This window comes from Passer domesticus, chromosome 2 (genome assembly GCF_036417665.1).
Source record: "Passer domesticus isolate bPasDom1 chromosome 2, bPasDom1.hap1, whole genome shotgun sequence".
NCBI classification, from domain to species: Eukaryota; Metazoa; Chordata; class Aves; order Passeriformes; family Passeridae; genus Passer; species Passer domesticus.
Genome location: NC_087475.1, coordinates 80683488 through 80696626, shown reverse-complemented (window position 1 = coordinate 80696626; position 13139 = coordinate 80683488). Strand labels below are relative to the sequence as shown.

The window sequence follows — 13139 nt, the reverse complement described above, 5'->3', positions numbered from 1 at the left end:
TGATGTTGAGCAGGGAGGTTCTCAAGGACTTTTTATTGTATTCATCCTGCAGGAGGAGGTTTCCTCTCCACCTCCAAAACTTCTGTCTCTACTTTCTGCTTGAAGTCATTGTGCAAAATGGCTGGGATTTTACAAACACCCTGCAAAGCATTAGTCTAATCTCTTTACTGCCTTATTAACAACAGACATGCAGACTGAAAACGTAATTAAGATTTAATGGGAAGACAAAAATTTCAGAGAAGGGAAGATTCCTATGTAGAGAGACATTATTTTTGGTTATAAACAAACATGAGGAAAGGAGATGAAAACATGAAGAAAGTAATACATATTTTGTTGATAGGACTGTATAAAAGACAGTTACATGACATAGAAAATATTGCATTTCAACAACTGTTTCACCCATCTGTGTGTATGGACTTAGCTTTTGTCATCATGAATGTCCACCCCCACCTCCAATAGTTCCTAAACAACCCAAAATCATACACTCAAGATACCTTGATTTCTGCACATTGAGTCCTGCAAGAAAAGTAACAAGGTTTGTGGGGTTCAGGTTGAGTTTGGTTTTGTGTTTTTGTTTTTGGCTGTATTTTTGGTTTGTTTGTTTATTCTGGGGGGGGTTTTGCGCAAGTTTTTGTGGATTTTTTTTTTTTTGCACTTTTAGTTCAATCATTTGAGAATTAAAAATAATTCATAGCTAAGAACTCAGTCAGGAAAAGCAAAACCTGTGCTGCCTTTTGGTAAGCTGAAACGGTGACTTATTTTTTTAAATATTTATTTGCAATCTTGTGGCACCTTCCTAGCTGCAGCCGCGAGGCAGCACCCTGCCGTGCTTGGCAGGATAAGTGGAGTAAAAGATGGTTGCTGCACCAAAAAAGCTCGCAGTTTAGGGGGAGCCTGAGACAACAGATGGGGAAAAGCAGATGGAGATGCATCAGAAAAACCAAGGCGGTATTGATCAGTGCTAAGTTTGTTGCTGGGCACTCTGGGTGTGCGGAGGAGTGGAGAGGAGGCTTTTAGAAAACGGAGCATGGGGCACTTTGGACACTGGCTGGCAAGGAACCCCTGTGTGCCATGGGCTTCGTCCTGGGCTGCAGCTCCCAGCCTCTTGCAGAGCTTGCAGGGAGGGGCTGCGAGGGATTGGCTCCAAATAGGATACAGGATATATAAATATGTTCTGCATCTGTATCTGTGGAAAGATTTCCCTCCCTCTCTCTGGGGTGTGTATATATAGATACAATTATAAATTATTTTTTCCAAAATTTAACAGAAATTGCAAAGGGTTGGTTCTGATAGGTTTCAGTTGTGGCTTTCTTTCTCTTTCTTTCTTTCTTTCTTTCTTTCTTTCTTTCTTTCTTTCTTTCTTTCTTTCTTTCTTTCTTTCTTTCTTTCTTTCTTTCTTTCTTTCTTTCTTTCTTTCTTTCTCTCTTTCTTTCTCTCTTTCTCTCTTTCTCTCTTTCTCTCTTTCTCTCTTTCTCTCTTTCTCTCTTTCTCTCTTTCTCTCTTTCTCTCTTTCTCTCTTTCTCTCTTTCTCTCTTTCTCTCTTTCTCTCTTTCTCTCTTTCTTTCTCTCTTTCTCTCTTTCTCTTTCTCTCTTTCTCTCTCTCTCTCTTTCTCTCTTTCTCTTTCTCTCTTTCTCTCTTTCTCTCTTGTTTTTGTTATATTTGGGGTTGTTTCTCTTTTTTTTAATTAAAGGAATTTTCAGAAAAAAAACTATTCAAGTGATTTTTTTTTTCTCTTTATTGGAATGTCTGTAAGTTTGGAGGTCTTTTTTGCCTGTTCTCTTTCTCTGTTTTCATGAGAAAAGAAAGATAGAGGCAGTCTTACAACAGAAGGGTTAAACTGCCCTTTGGGTGGGACATGAGGGCATAGTATCCTGGAAAGGCTGAAGTTTTCAAACATGATGTCCAGCTGTGTTCCTGAAAGGTGAAATTCCTTTATAGTCTGAAAAAGCTGGCCTCACCATAGTTTAAAAAAATACCTAATGGAGCATCCTCATCCCTTCCTCCTACACTGGAGATCCAGGGTTTTTGATGTGGACATTTATAGAGGCCAGAGTAGGATCCAAGAAGCTCTCTGAATATTGATTTCTTGTTGATAATGATGTGCATGTAGGCAGGTGTACCAGAGTTAAAATCCTACCTTTTCTTCACCTGTCTGCCTGTGTGGGCAGAGGGACTCAATGTTAAATGACAGAGTCAGACATTTAGAGCAAGATTTTAATCTCTTTTTAAGCATGACTGGATCCTGTGTCAGTCCATCTGCTTAAAAAGATCACATCACTGGGGTTCTCTGGTGCATTTTTTAAAACCTAAAATTTGCACTGCCATACCATGGGGAGCTGAAAAATTTCAGTCTTTGTAATTTGTCAAGAAAAATTGAAGAGGTTGTGGCTTCATAGTTTGTGTGTGCCTGCATGGAGACAGAATTTCTGACAAAGGTTTTCTTTCATCTAACAGATAAAAGTCATAAAAGACAGTGAAGTTAGAGAAATTCAGACTAAAAAGAGTCCTGTTTTTCTGGCTCAGGATAGTTGTAGCTGTAACAGTGCTATTCCGAGGTTATGGTCCAGAGGCCAACCACTCGGAGGCCAAGCAACAAAATTCCCTGATCATTATTATCCAGGAGCCCAAAACACACTATCTGATCTGGCCTAAAAACCTATTAATGCATAATGAACACAGTTGAAGCCAAAAATTACCATAGCAGTAGAGCGGCTTTATGGCACAGCTCTGTTTTGCACAAAAATCTAGGAGGAGAGGCCACATCTCTTTTGGGAATGGATAATATATATTCAAATACAGTGTTGTCCCATGTTTTTCTCCTCTGGGCTGCTTGAATACCACTGTTGCTGTGAAATGCTATAAATAAATCAACAAAAGAAAAAAATGTTATGTATATATATTTCTATATTGATTCTGACAGGATAAAAATAAGAAAACATTAGCACCAACTTGCCTCACATAAGAAACATGATTTTCTTACTCTCTCACAGCTTACAGCATTGCAGACCATATTCCTTTTAAAACACTGTCTCACTGATAGCAAGGTGTAGTGGAGCTTTTCAGACTATTGTTGCAAATTTTTGGATTAAAAAGTTTCCTATCTGTTACAAAACATCAATAAGCACATTCAGCGTGGTGTGGGGTAGGAGTGACTTGTTCCATTTCTGGGGGATGTAATATTTTATCATCTTGCAGCCTTATTGCAATTTGGTATGCTGAGAGAAATTAATTTGACTGTTTACAATATTTAATTTTCAATAATTATTCAAGCATATAGAACAACAGGCATTTACAGTATGTAGTAAACAGATGGATTAGAAATTGTGCATGCAATTAGAAATTGCACTTAAAATACGAACTGCATTTGAATATTCAGTTACCTTTAAAAAGAGAAAAGGTATAGGTGAAACTGTGTCTTAGAAATTATTTCTAGAGTCCATGAAGTGCCCTTCATAAGTGGGTCTTTGCCGAAAATGTTAATTGAATTCCTATTGCAACTTCCATATACTTCTTTTTTCCTAAAATAAGACTGAATTGTTCAGGTTTGGTAGTTTTCCCATGCTGTTGTGGTTTCAGAATTACTGCAGGATCATTTTCCCAGCCTCCAAAGAGAGATATTTGCCCTGCATCACTGTGTCCATGGTGTTGGTGGTGTGAAGCGCAGGGTGCTGACTCTGCCTGGCACCCAGTCCTCAGCCCTGCCTTCTCTAGAGGTCCGCTCGAGTCATGGCCCTTGAGAAATTGTTTTGTTAGGACAAGATAAATCTTCCCCAGAAATTGTGGAGCTGTCAGGATGTGAAAGTACTCTAAATGAATAACAGTCTGATCTTATTACTTTAGAGTTTATCCTTTCCCCACCTTGAATTCTGTTGCAATCTTTCATTCGGTCAAAATTGATTTGTAGGATAGATGACACAGAAACCCCGGGTGAAATCACCAAAAATATCTGGAAATTATTTTTAGAAGTGACTTTTGAGAATCCATTTTAGATGCCTGTGCAAATACATTCTTCCCTGATTTTGGTGTGGTCTCCTCACATGGCTCCTGGATTGAATGCTTTGGTGCTGTGCACGTGGCACATGCAGCAGGCTGTCTCCATCAGAGCTGGTGTAGAAGAACCCCAACTTCATTTTCTCTTTTAATTTAATAATTAGGAACAAACAAACAGACAAAAAAACCCAAACAAACAGATAAATCCCACTCATGTCTCATGAATACTTTGGAAAAAATGGGCTATAAATGTAACACCTTCAAAGGAAAGAGGTTCATCCTGCTTTCAGTGAAGTCACTGGGATTCTTGCCATTGCTGCAGATGGGTGTGGGATTGAACCCGTAGTGATTGTCTGAGTGTGAAATGAGAAAGTATATTTAGCCAGGTTCATTTGAAATTATTAGAGACAGATTCTCATCAGTTGGAGCTGATTTCTGTGGCCTTTCAGCATATTGACCATAAATCATGTCACGAGTATTAAATACCCCCTTCCCCCCCATATGTACCTCCTCCATTTAAAGGGATTATAATTTAACATAGAAAAAGTATTTGAAATCTCTGCCACTGGAGTGGCAGTTTACTGGATCCAGTTTACTGGATTTCAGTAATTACTTTGACTTTAGGAAAAAATAAGTAGTTTAAGTTATTTTCCTTTTTTTTTTTTTTTTTTACTATATTGTATTACTGATTTTCATGCTATTGTTTTGTTCACTTTTGTAATGTAATTAATTCTATGTATTTATTTGTTGATGAATGTGATTTTTTTTACTAGACCTTCCAGCATAGTGCATGAGAGCTGCTCTATTTTTCCTGCTTGTGATATTTTCTGGTTTAGAGATGGAAGGAGAGTTTTTGTGGAGGTTTTGCAGTGTTACAGGACAGTAACAGAATAAACAGATTCATAGGCTTTAGGTCAGAGGGGTATTATATCACCTGCTCTGACCCTTTCATGGTAAACATGGTAGAAAATCACCTAATTACTCCTTTGCTGAGGTATCTAACTGGTGTTTGACTAAAGCCCGTATTCCAGGAAGATACCGATTTAAAGGTTACAAGACTTTTTTTTAAGCATCTCCTGATGCTTATCTCTTGTATGGTTTGAAATGTCTTGTTTATTTTTCATTGAATTTGTCTGCCTCTTCTCTCCACCGTTAGGTTTATTGTACTTTTCTCAGCTGGAATAAAAAACCCTTTACTCCCTAGTTATTTCTCCCTGTGCAGGTACTTCTATGCATTAATCCAATTATTAATTAATTAACGATGGTAGAGTTTTTAATGCAGAGAGGAAAAGAAGCAATGATTTAATTGGTGCTATATTGTCTTTGACTTACATGTAGAAAAAATGCAGGCTGTTCTGCCTCCATAATACCATTTGTGGTCACAGTCTAAACGTGACTTTCAGAGTCCTCCCTGCTCAAGTCTGAAACGTGCAGGAAAAACCAGGGTCAGGTGAAGAGGCGAGTATGAAGTAGCTCTGAGGACCTTCTCAACATCAGCAGCAGCAGCTGCCAATGAAACAAATAAGGTGTGCCAGCTTATTGTTCACAAAAATTATTGCTTGTGGCTGATAGATAAATTATTGCCACAGTAAGCTGATAGATGCTTAATTTCTTCTTGTTGTAGATAGGAAGTGAATACATGTGGCTTACCATTTGTCACCCACCATGGCTATTCCCCCTTCTTCAAGGACAAATTATCCCACTGTTTTTATGGCTAGAGATGGAAGGTTCTTGGCTTGGGGGCAATTACCCCCTTTAATGCTTCCTTTGCAATCAAAAGGTGGAAAATCTGGTGGTGTCTCCAGATTTGTAGGAGGCATCTTTGGGGTAAGGAATCTAGAAGATGTAAGCTTTCTAAACATCGCAGTACGTATTTAAAGAAAAAAATAAATGTAGACCCAAGTTCTGATATTTCCAGAATATACAGTGGGTGCTCTTAGAAACTCCAGTTTTTCTGTTGTGCTCCCACTGATCACAAATTCATGCACACTGTGAGCCCAGCCAATGTGGGTTTATCAGCTGCAGATGACGAGCAGTGTTGTATAGGGCACAGAGGAGGAGAGGTCTGCTGTGAACCATCAGCTAAGCACTGCAATCATGTTTGCTCACCAAAGTGTCAGGCACTGGTGTTCCTGCTGTCCCTTGATGCTCTCCCATCCAGTTCATGGCTTCTGTCCTATGAACAGGATAGTTCTGGCTTCCTTACCCGCTGGCAAGACTTTGCTAATGCCACAGGAACCAATAGATCATAGGTAGTTGTCTTTTTGGAAAACAAGCTATCTTGGGTGAGGGGTTGGCTTTAGTTGGATGAAGGAAAGTGGGGGAAGAGGCACAAGTTAGAACTTTGCTCCTCTGAATTCCAGTTACAAGTCGGAACCACAAGATGTTGCAGTGTTTGCTCTAGCAGGCTGGCAGTTAACTCACTTGTGTGTTAGCACGTCCTTGTTAACCTGAAATGTGGGGTAATTAAGTCCTGGATTCCCTCCTTAGCTCTGCCATAAGGCTTGTGCATGATCTGGAAGTGTCTCTTGGAGCAGCTTCCCCTGCACAGGGGTCAGGACTTTGCCCCATCCAGCTGCTTTCACGCCAGCAGTGCAAGGCTGGTGCCCCCGCACAGACAGAAAGCCTGACCCAGCCCCCAGAAGGAGCTGCAGCCCCTAAGAGAATGGGAGTATCAGAAGCACAAAAAGAAAATACATTTTTGTTGTTTTCATTTGCCTTCTGGTTTAGGGCAGACTGAACAGATTTCAAACTTCAGATCCACAAATACAGCTTTTTTCTGGGGTTTGTTTTCATTTTGTTTCTTGTAAATGAAAGCTGAGTCTCGTAATTACCAAGAGTCTCAAGACTTTGGCTAAATACGGAGCATCGGGAAAGCAATGAGAAATCCTTGACAGGACCCATAACTGGCAGTGAAGTATGTGGTGACACTTGTGTGCTCGGTCCTCACAATGAGATTCTGTGTCTGAAAGCACGACTTTATGACTGTGAGCAGCAGCAGTAATGATCCCCTTCTTCCTCACAGTGCTCTTGTGTGAGTTATTTCATTACTGCCTGTAATGTGCTTTGAGACCTTGGATTGAAGAGCAGGGTGATTATGATGGTAGTTTAATAATACTGTTTAGAAGGATGTAGTACGCTGCGGCACTGGCTTTCATGGAAACACAATCTGCATTCAGTGGAAATGTTCTCCATCACCAAAGTCAACTCCCAGATTCAAAGTCACACTTGGCATTGCTGCTGCTCCATCTTCAGCAGCTTTTGGGGAGCTCAAAGTGCAGCATGGTTATCTTCCAGTGCCCAGCTCTGTGGCAGGACAGATTGTTCTCACCCATCCTCTGTTCTCACTGAGATCTTTGCATTTAGAGCTCTCTGATTTGGGACAAGGGGATTTGCCTCAGGACACCTGTCCTTCTCCTCTGTTTTCCACCATTGCCTGGTTTTATATTGCTCCATGCCAAGAGGCTGCTGTGATACTGTTTGGATTATCCCTGCACCTGCCTCCAGACAGAGATTTTTGTGATTGCTTTCTCAGGTTTCAGTGTGACTTTTAGGTGGCGATCACCTCTTGCAGCTTGGTCTGCTGGCTTTTGAGGAGGAAGCAGTGCCTCCTATCACAGGCTTCAACACCAGAAAGAGCTGTTGTGGTTTGACACAACCTGTTTTTAGAGGGAACATGGGGATTTCATTGCCTCCCCAGGGCCCACACCCACAGGACAGGTTTCCTGGTACTGGTACCTCTGAGGCAGCTCCTGCTCTCTATGGGGATGTGACGTCTGGGTGCTGTGCCAGCTCCCCAGCTTCCCCCTGCCTGTGCTGCTGTCAGTCTGCCGAAGGACCTGAGCTCATTCCCAGTCACAGAGAGTTTTGCAGATGTTGCAGTATTGCTCAGTATCTGCAGAAAAGGAAATTTCAAAATCCTTATTCCATCCAGTTATGTGACCTTTTATGTGTTTTGCCACTTTCAAGGCTATTGTGCTCTTTTGCCTATTATCTCCTTTTTTTTTTTTAACAAAGGCAGATGTAAGGTAATCGAAAAATACCATTTACCACTTAAATTGGTGCCTGAATTACTGTAATGTCTGTACTATAGCATCTTGCAGTTTGTTCTTATTCAGATTTTTACATTAATCTTTTATGCCACGGCATTTAAATACCTTTCAAAAATGCATTAACCAATCCATTTAACATTTCCAATAAGATACAGACTTGTTCTGTATAAAAAATACTAATATACTGTTCAATTCTCAAGTTGATTTAAATAATATAAACCAGAAACTTAAAAAACCTCTTCAGAATGCCTCTTAATGAAGGCACAGAGAGGGCAGATCTTCCCATTCTGACTTCAGTTGGAGGGTGTGAGTGAGTCTTTGAAGTTCTAAGTTCTAGAAAAAGAACTTAGCTTTTGGAAACTCACTGCCAGTATGGGAAGTAGGATCCATGGCTACTGACTAGAAAAAGGTAAAAAGGAGGGAGAGATTTTGGGGTAGGAATTGTCAAAACTTCATCTCTATTGCCCTTCCTCCATCTGTCTTCCGTCTCCCACCACTTCTGGGCATCACAGGACAAGTAGCCTGAGAAATCTCTTCATTTTCCCCTCTAGACCAAATTTGGCAACACTTTCAGAAAAGAGAGAGGAAAAGAGGGGTGTGAAATTATGTTTATTTTATGGCATCTGGCTTGTTTTCATTTTTTGCTTGTCCTGAGTCTGGAACAATTAGTCTTGGTCCACATTTAGGACTGTTTTAGTATAAATGATGTAAATAGAAAAGCTGGTCTCTGCCACCAAAGTCATGCAGGTTTCTTCCTTATTTGGTCACAGAAAATGAGAAATGGCAAGGAGCTTTCAAATTTGGCTTTTCAGATTGATTCCTGCCCAGATGTGTCATGTGAGACAGATAAATGCAGTTTAATGATAAATTCCAAAGGGAAAGGAAGAATTAGGAGGGATGTGTCTGAAAATACAACATCTTTGCCAGCCAGCTATATACTAGAATATAATTTCTGACTGATTATCATCTAGTAACAATTAAACATCTTTAACCTTTTCAACCTCCTGTGATTTGGTGCATTAATGAAAAATGTAAAATTTGGTGCATTAATGAAAAATGTAAAATGGAGCATCCATCTTTGTGAAGAGGTTACAGAGAAGAAAAATGGTTGTGAGACTTACCAAGGTTTCATTTATATAGCAAATCTGGTTATTACTTAAATTGTCTACCAGAACACAGTGAGACAGTATCCAGAGAAAGAATTTTCTTCTGACACTACATAATGATAAGACTTGAAAACTGAGAGGAATACAGTGACAGGAATTGGTGGGGGTTTTAGTTGGCCTTTATTTTTTTTTCCTTTTCCTGTGTTAATATTAATAAAGATTTAAAGTACTATTTTAATCACAACTTTTAACTTTTATCATAATAGTGTAGATGTCTAGAGCTGTATTTTTTACAAGTAAACAGACAGTTTCGTATTTGTAAGGACATCAAAAACTTACAGCTCAATTTCACCATTCAGGACTGATTTGCCTTGTTCTCAGATTGAAAAAAAAGCAACTGTTGCCATGTGGGCTGGAAAGTGATCTGTAATGACTAATCGACTGCAAACATACACCACTTGGGTATTGAAGCAGATAAAATTGCCAGGCATTTTTTAAATCAGGGTCTCAATATTTTTTTCTCCCCAGATGCTCTCTGCTCTAGCAAGTGCTTGCTATTCAGCAGGCATTAAAGAGGAACACTTAGCCATTTCTAAGAACAGATTGATTAGTTTAATCTCTTTCTTTGAAGGTGAACAAAAAGCACTGTACATTTTGTATATCACAGTGATCTCCTGAAATGAGGCTGTATGGTTTTTCTGAGTCTGTCTCGTCTGCCTCTGCTGCAGCTGTTGGCATATAAATAAAATAGGCTGTGGGCTTCTCCAGGGGTCTGTGCTGCTCACACTCTTTTAGATCATGGTGGCCTCAGCCTTCATCTGAATTCCCTGAGGTCTCCACAGCAGGGACTTGTCTAACAAGGGAGAATCTCTGTACCAGCCCAAGGAGGCACACTGCATAAAGCTTCAGTCCTGCTTGGTGCTTGTCTTGCATCTCAGCCTGAGCTTTGTCAGGCATCTCACAGTAGTTTTCTAGCAACAAAACAAATAGCTTCATGTTATATTTGCCATCTTCACTTCTGGGCTGTAGCCACATGATTTCATTAATGCACCTTCTGCCATTCTCTCATGAAGTGTGTGTCAGAATTTTAAACCATAGCCTGCTAAAGCTCACCCAGGTAGTCAGCACTTAGCTGCTGCTATGAGGGACAGTGCAGAGCCTGGATAAATTCAGCTCTGGAGGCATCAGGTGTAGGCTGAAAGCCAAGCACTGCACAAACTACTGTTGCTCAGGCTCCTGAAACCACAGTTCAGCATTTTCAGAGATGTCACATAGGAAGTGCCTCAGCTTTGGCTTGAGTGCACAGGCATGGAGGGAAGGGCAGTGGATGGGGCATGGGTGGGAAGACTTGGTGATGGTGAAGGCTCACTATGGGAGATGAGGGGAAACTTTTTATCTTCCAAACCACCCACAAGCAGCATGGCAGCACTCACCAGCACTGTAAAACTGGCAGTGGACATAGTGTAAGAGATCCAGCCCAGGCTCAGTTCACCCCCGTTGTGGTGCAGAAGGAAGTTAGAGGTGGATGAGGGCCTGAAAAGTGGGATGGGGAACATCAGCTAAACTTCATGTTATGAGGTCCAGGAGACTGTAATCAGAAATCAAAGGGAGAAGACAGCTTATCTGCCCACCCCATTTCTTTTTGTGCTTATATTTGTTTATAAATCTCATTCTGATCAGAGCAACCTCAAGGTTTGTGAATTCTCCAGGTTGGCTGTGCTGGTAACAGTGGAGCAATGTCCTTTGTGTTTTTCACCTGCTCTGCCTTGGCATGCTGAGAACAATTCTTTCATTCTATTAAAGCCTAAAATGACTTCCTAGGTCTGGAGTTCCAGCATCATACTCCTCTTGATCAGAATTACTTCTGGGGCTATAAAGAACAAAGTGCACAGCTTCAGAGCATGCTGGGTAGCTTTCTTCAGTGCCACAGTACCCTATTAGGAAGTGGAATAATGATGAACACTACAGCTTTACATAGTATTTTGAACAAGATATAAAGAGACAGTAAACCACGGGGAAGGGAACTCTGTGAGTTATTGGTCATTTTTTTATGCTGTCAAGTAGCTTTGTACAAATCATACACAGTTTGAGCTTTCTTCTGAACAGCTCCTGGATATAATTGGTGAAGATGTCTCTCAAGGCAGGTTTGACAAAAGGGCAAACTTCTCGTTTTCCTCATTTTCAGGACATTGACCAAAATGTCCTGAAGTGCCTGATTAATGTCTCAGCAACAAGGTGCAGGAGGTTCACAGCACAGGCTGCAGCTGTGTCTGTCAGTGTGGTGCCTTGCCACGCATGCACACACCACAAGCAGCATGTCTACTTTGTTTTCCTCCACTTTAAGTATGTTTTAGAGTTTTTTTCTGCTAAGACATCTGGACGTGAAGATCCTTGCAATTGTACTAGCAGTCATAAAAAGTAGGTGGTCCGTTCTTTGTTGCAAAAGAAATAGCATGTGTGTGTGGAGGGGGTTGGGGGTGTCAAAGCATTTCCCCTCTTGTATTTCAAATAACAGAAGGAGACCTCAATTTCTATGACCTTTCAGTTGAAAACAATTTATTTCTGGACAGTCTTTTAACACCCAGTGTAAACTTCAGGGTTCTTTAACAAACCATTTTTTTAGCGTTCTGTAACAAAATCTGAATGAGAGAAAATGAGGCATTTCATTGTTAAAAGGCATTGATTTTGTGAAAAGTCAGCTATATCAGAGACTCATAGAATTGTTTAACTTGGAAAAGACCTTTAAGATCATCAGGCCCAACTGCTGGCACTCAAAAAGATCACTGTGTCACAATATATACATTATTCTTCCCATTTGCTGCCTGTATGCTGTAGCTCTGTGGGCATCTGGGTTTGGAGAGCAAACTTTCTAGGTCGTCGCTTTTACACAGGCAGCTAAATATGTTCTGAAGTGCTGGGGCTCTGGATACAGATGAAGATTCAATGCAGAAAATACAGCATGCGTAAAAGGAGTGTCATATATTAAAACAATTTAAAAAAAAAGGATATTTGCAAGCGTAAGATGAAATTTAGAATTGTTTTACATTAAAGGTGATGTGGTAATCTGGTGCCAAAATGTCACTAGAGAACAAGTTTTAGCCCTTCTCATTGTACTTTGTGAGAAACAGCTTTGCAAAATTCATTGTTCAGTGAGACCTCACTATAGAGGATTATTTCTATATGGATAAAGAGACAGCATACTCTGAATTCACTGCCATACACACTGAAAAGGCATAGCACACCTTTTCTTATTTGTTGTTATTTTAATCCCTCTTCTTACATTTGTCTAGGTTTTCTATTTCTACTTTTACTAATTGTTATGAGGCAACAGCTGAAGATACACTTTATAGTGCAGTTATTGAGCTGTTCAAGGAGAGGCACATCTTCAACATAAAAGGAATGTCTAAATCTAAGAGAGAGTTTGCCTGAGGCTTCCAAAATATTACTCAGATGCCAGCACATAGAAAATACCAGCAGCTCCTGGTGAGACGTGTGCATTGGATCAGAGTACAAATGTGCATTATTCTCAGGTTTGCATGAAGATAAAGGAGAGAAGGATGCAGTAAAAACAGTCAAGTGAAGAAGCAGTGTCTGTTGCTGCAGATAAGTTTTTTTGGAAGGGAGTGCAGAGTCCTGGATGCAAGAAGCTGGGTTGCATGGGTGACATTTCTAGTGCAGGAGGCACCATGAGGAAAGTAGGGCATTTTGAGCATATGAAAGAGAGAGGTGTGCTGAACTTCATTAGGAATTCCAGTCACTTCTTTAGTACAAGACAAGATAGACAATGTATTTTGCTGTTTAATCACTTTACTTGTTCCCTATACAATCCACACAAAGGTTAAGCGTCTTTATTTTTTCTTTAAATAAAAGTGGGTAGCAGTGCAAGACAGAGACATCACTGAAGACTCTATTTTAGCAAGGTAGCTAGATGGTGGAATTATTTTAGATTTGCTTTGGGTTCTGATTTAAGGGAAATATTTTCACCTACAG

General features: G+C 40.2%; 1 protein-coding gene and 1 long non-coding RNA gene across 11 annotated transcripts in view; one reads left to right on the top strand and one right to left on the bottom strand.

The window, feature by feature from the left end:
- Positions 1-13139, top strand: part of FAT3 (FAT atypical cadherin 3) — a 398570-nt gene that overhangs the window by 193913 nt on the left and 191518 nt on the right. The gene's annotated exons all lie outside the window — the stretch shown is intronic.
- Positions 5363-6918, bottom strand: LOC135294383 (uncharacterized). Its single transcript, XR_010356491.1, has 3 exons — positions 6826-6918; positions 6101-6167; positions 5363-5412 (listed from the first exon to the last, which is right to left on the bottom strand). It is a non-coding gene; the product is annotated as an uncharacterized LOC135294383 (long non-coding RNA).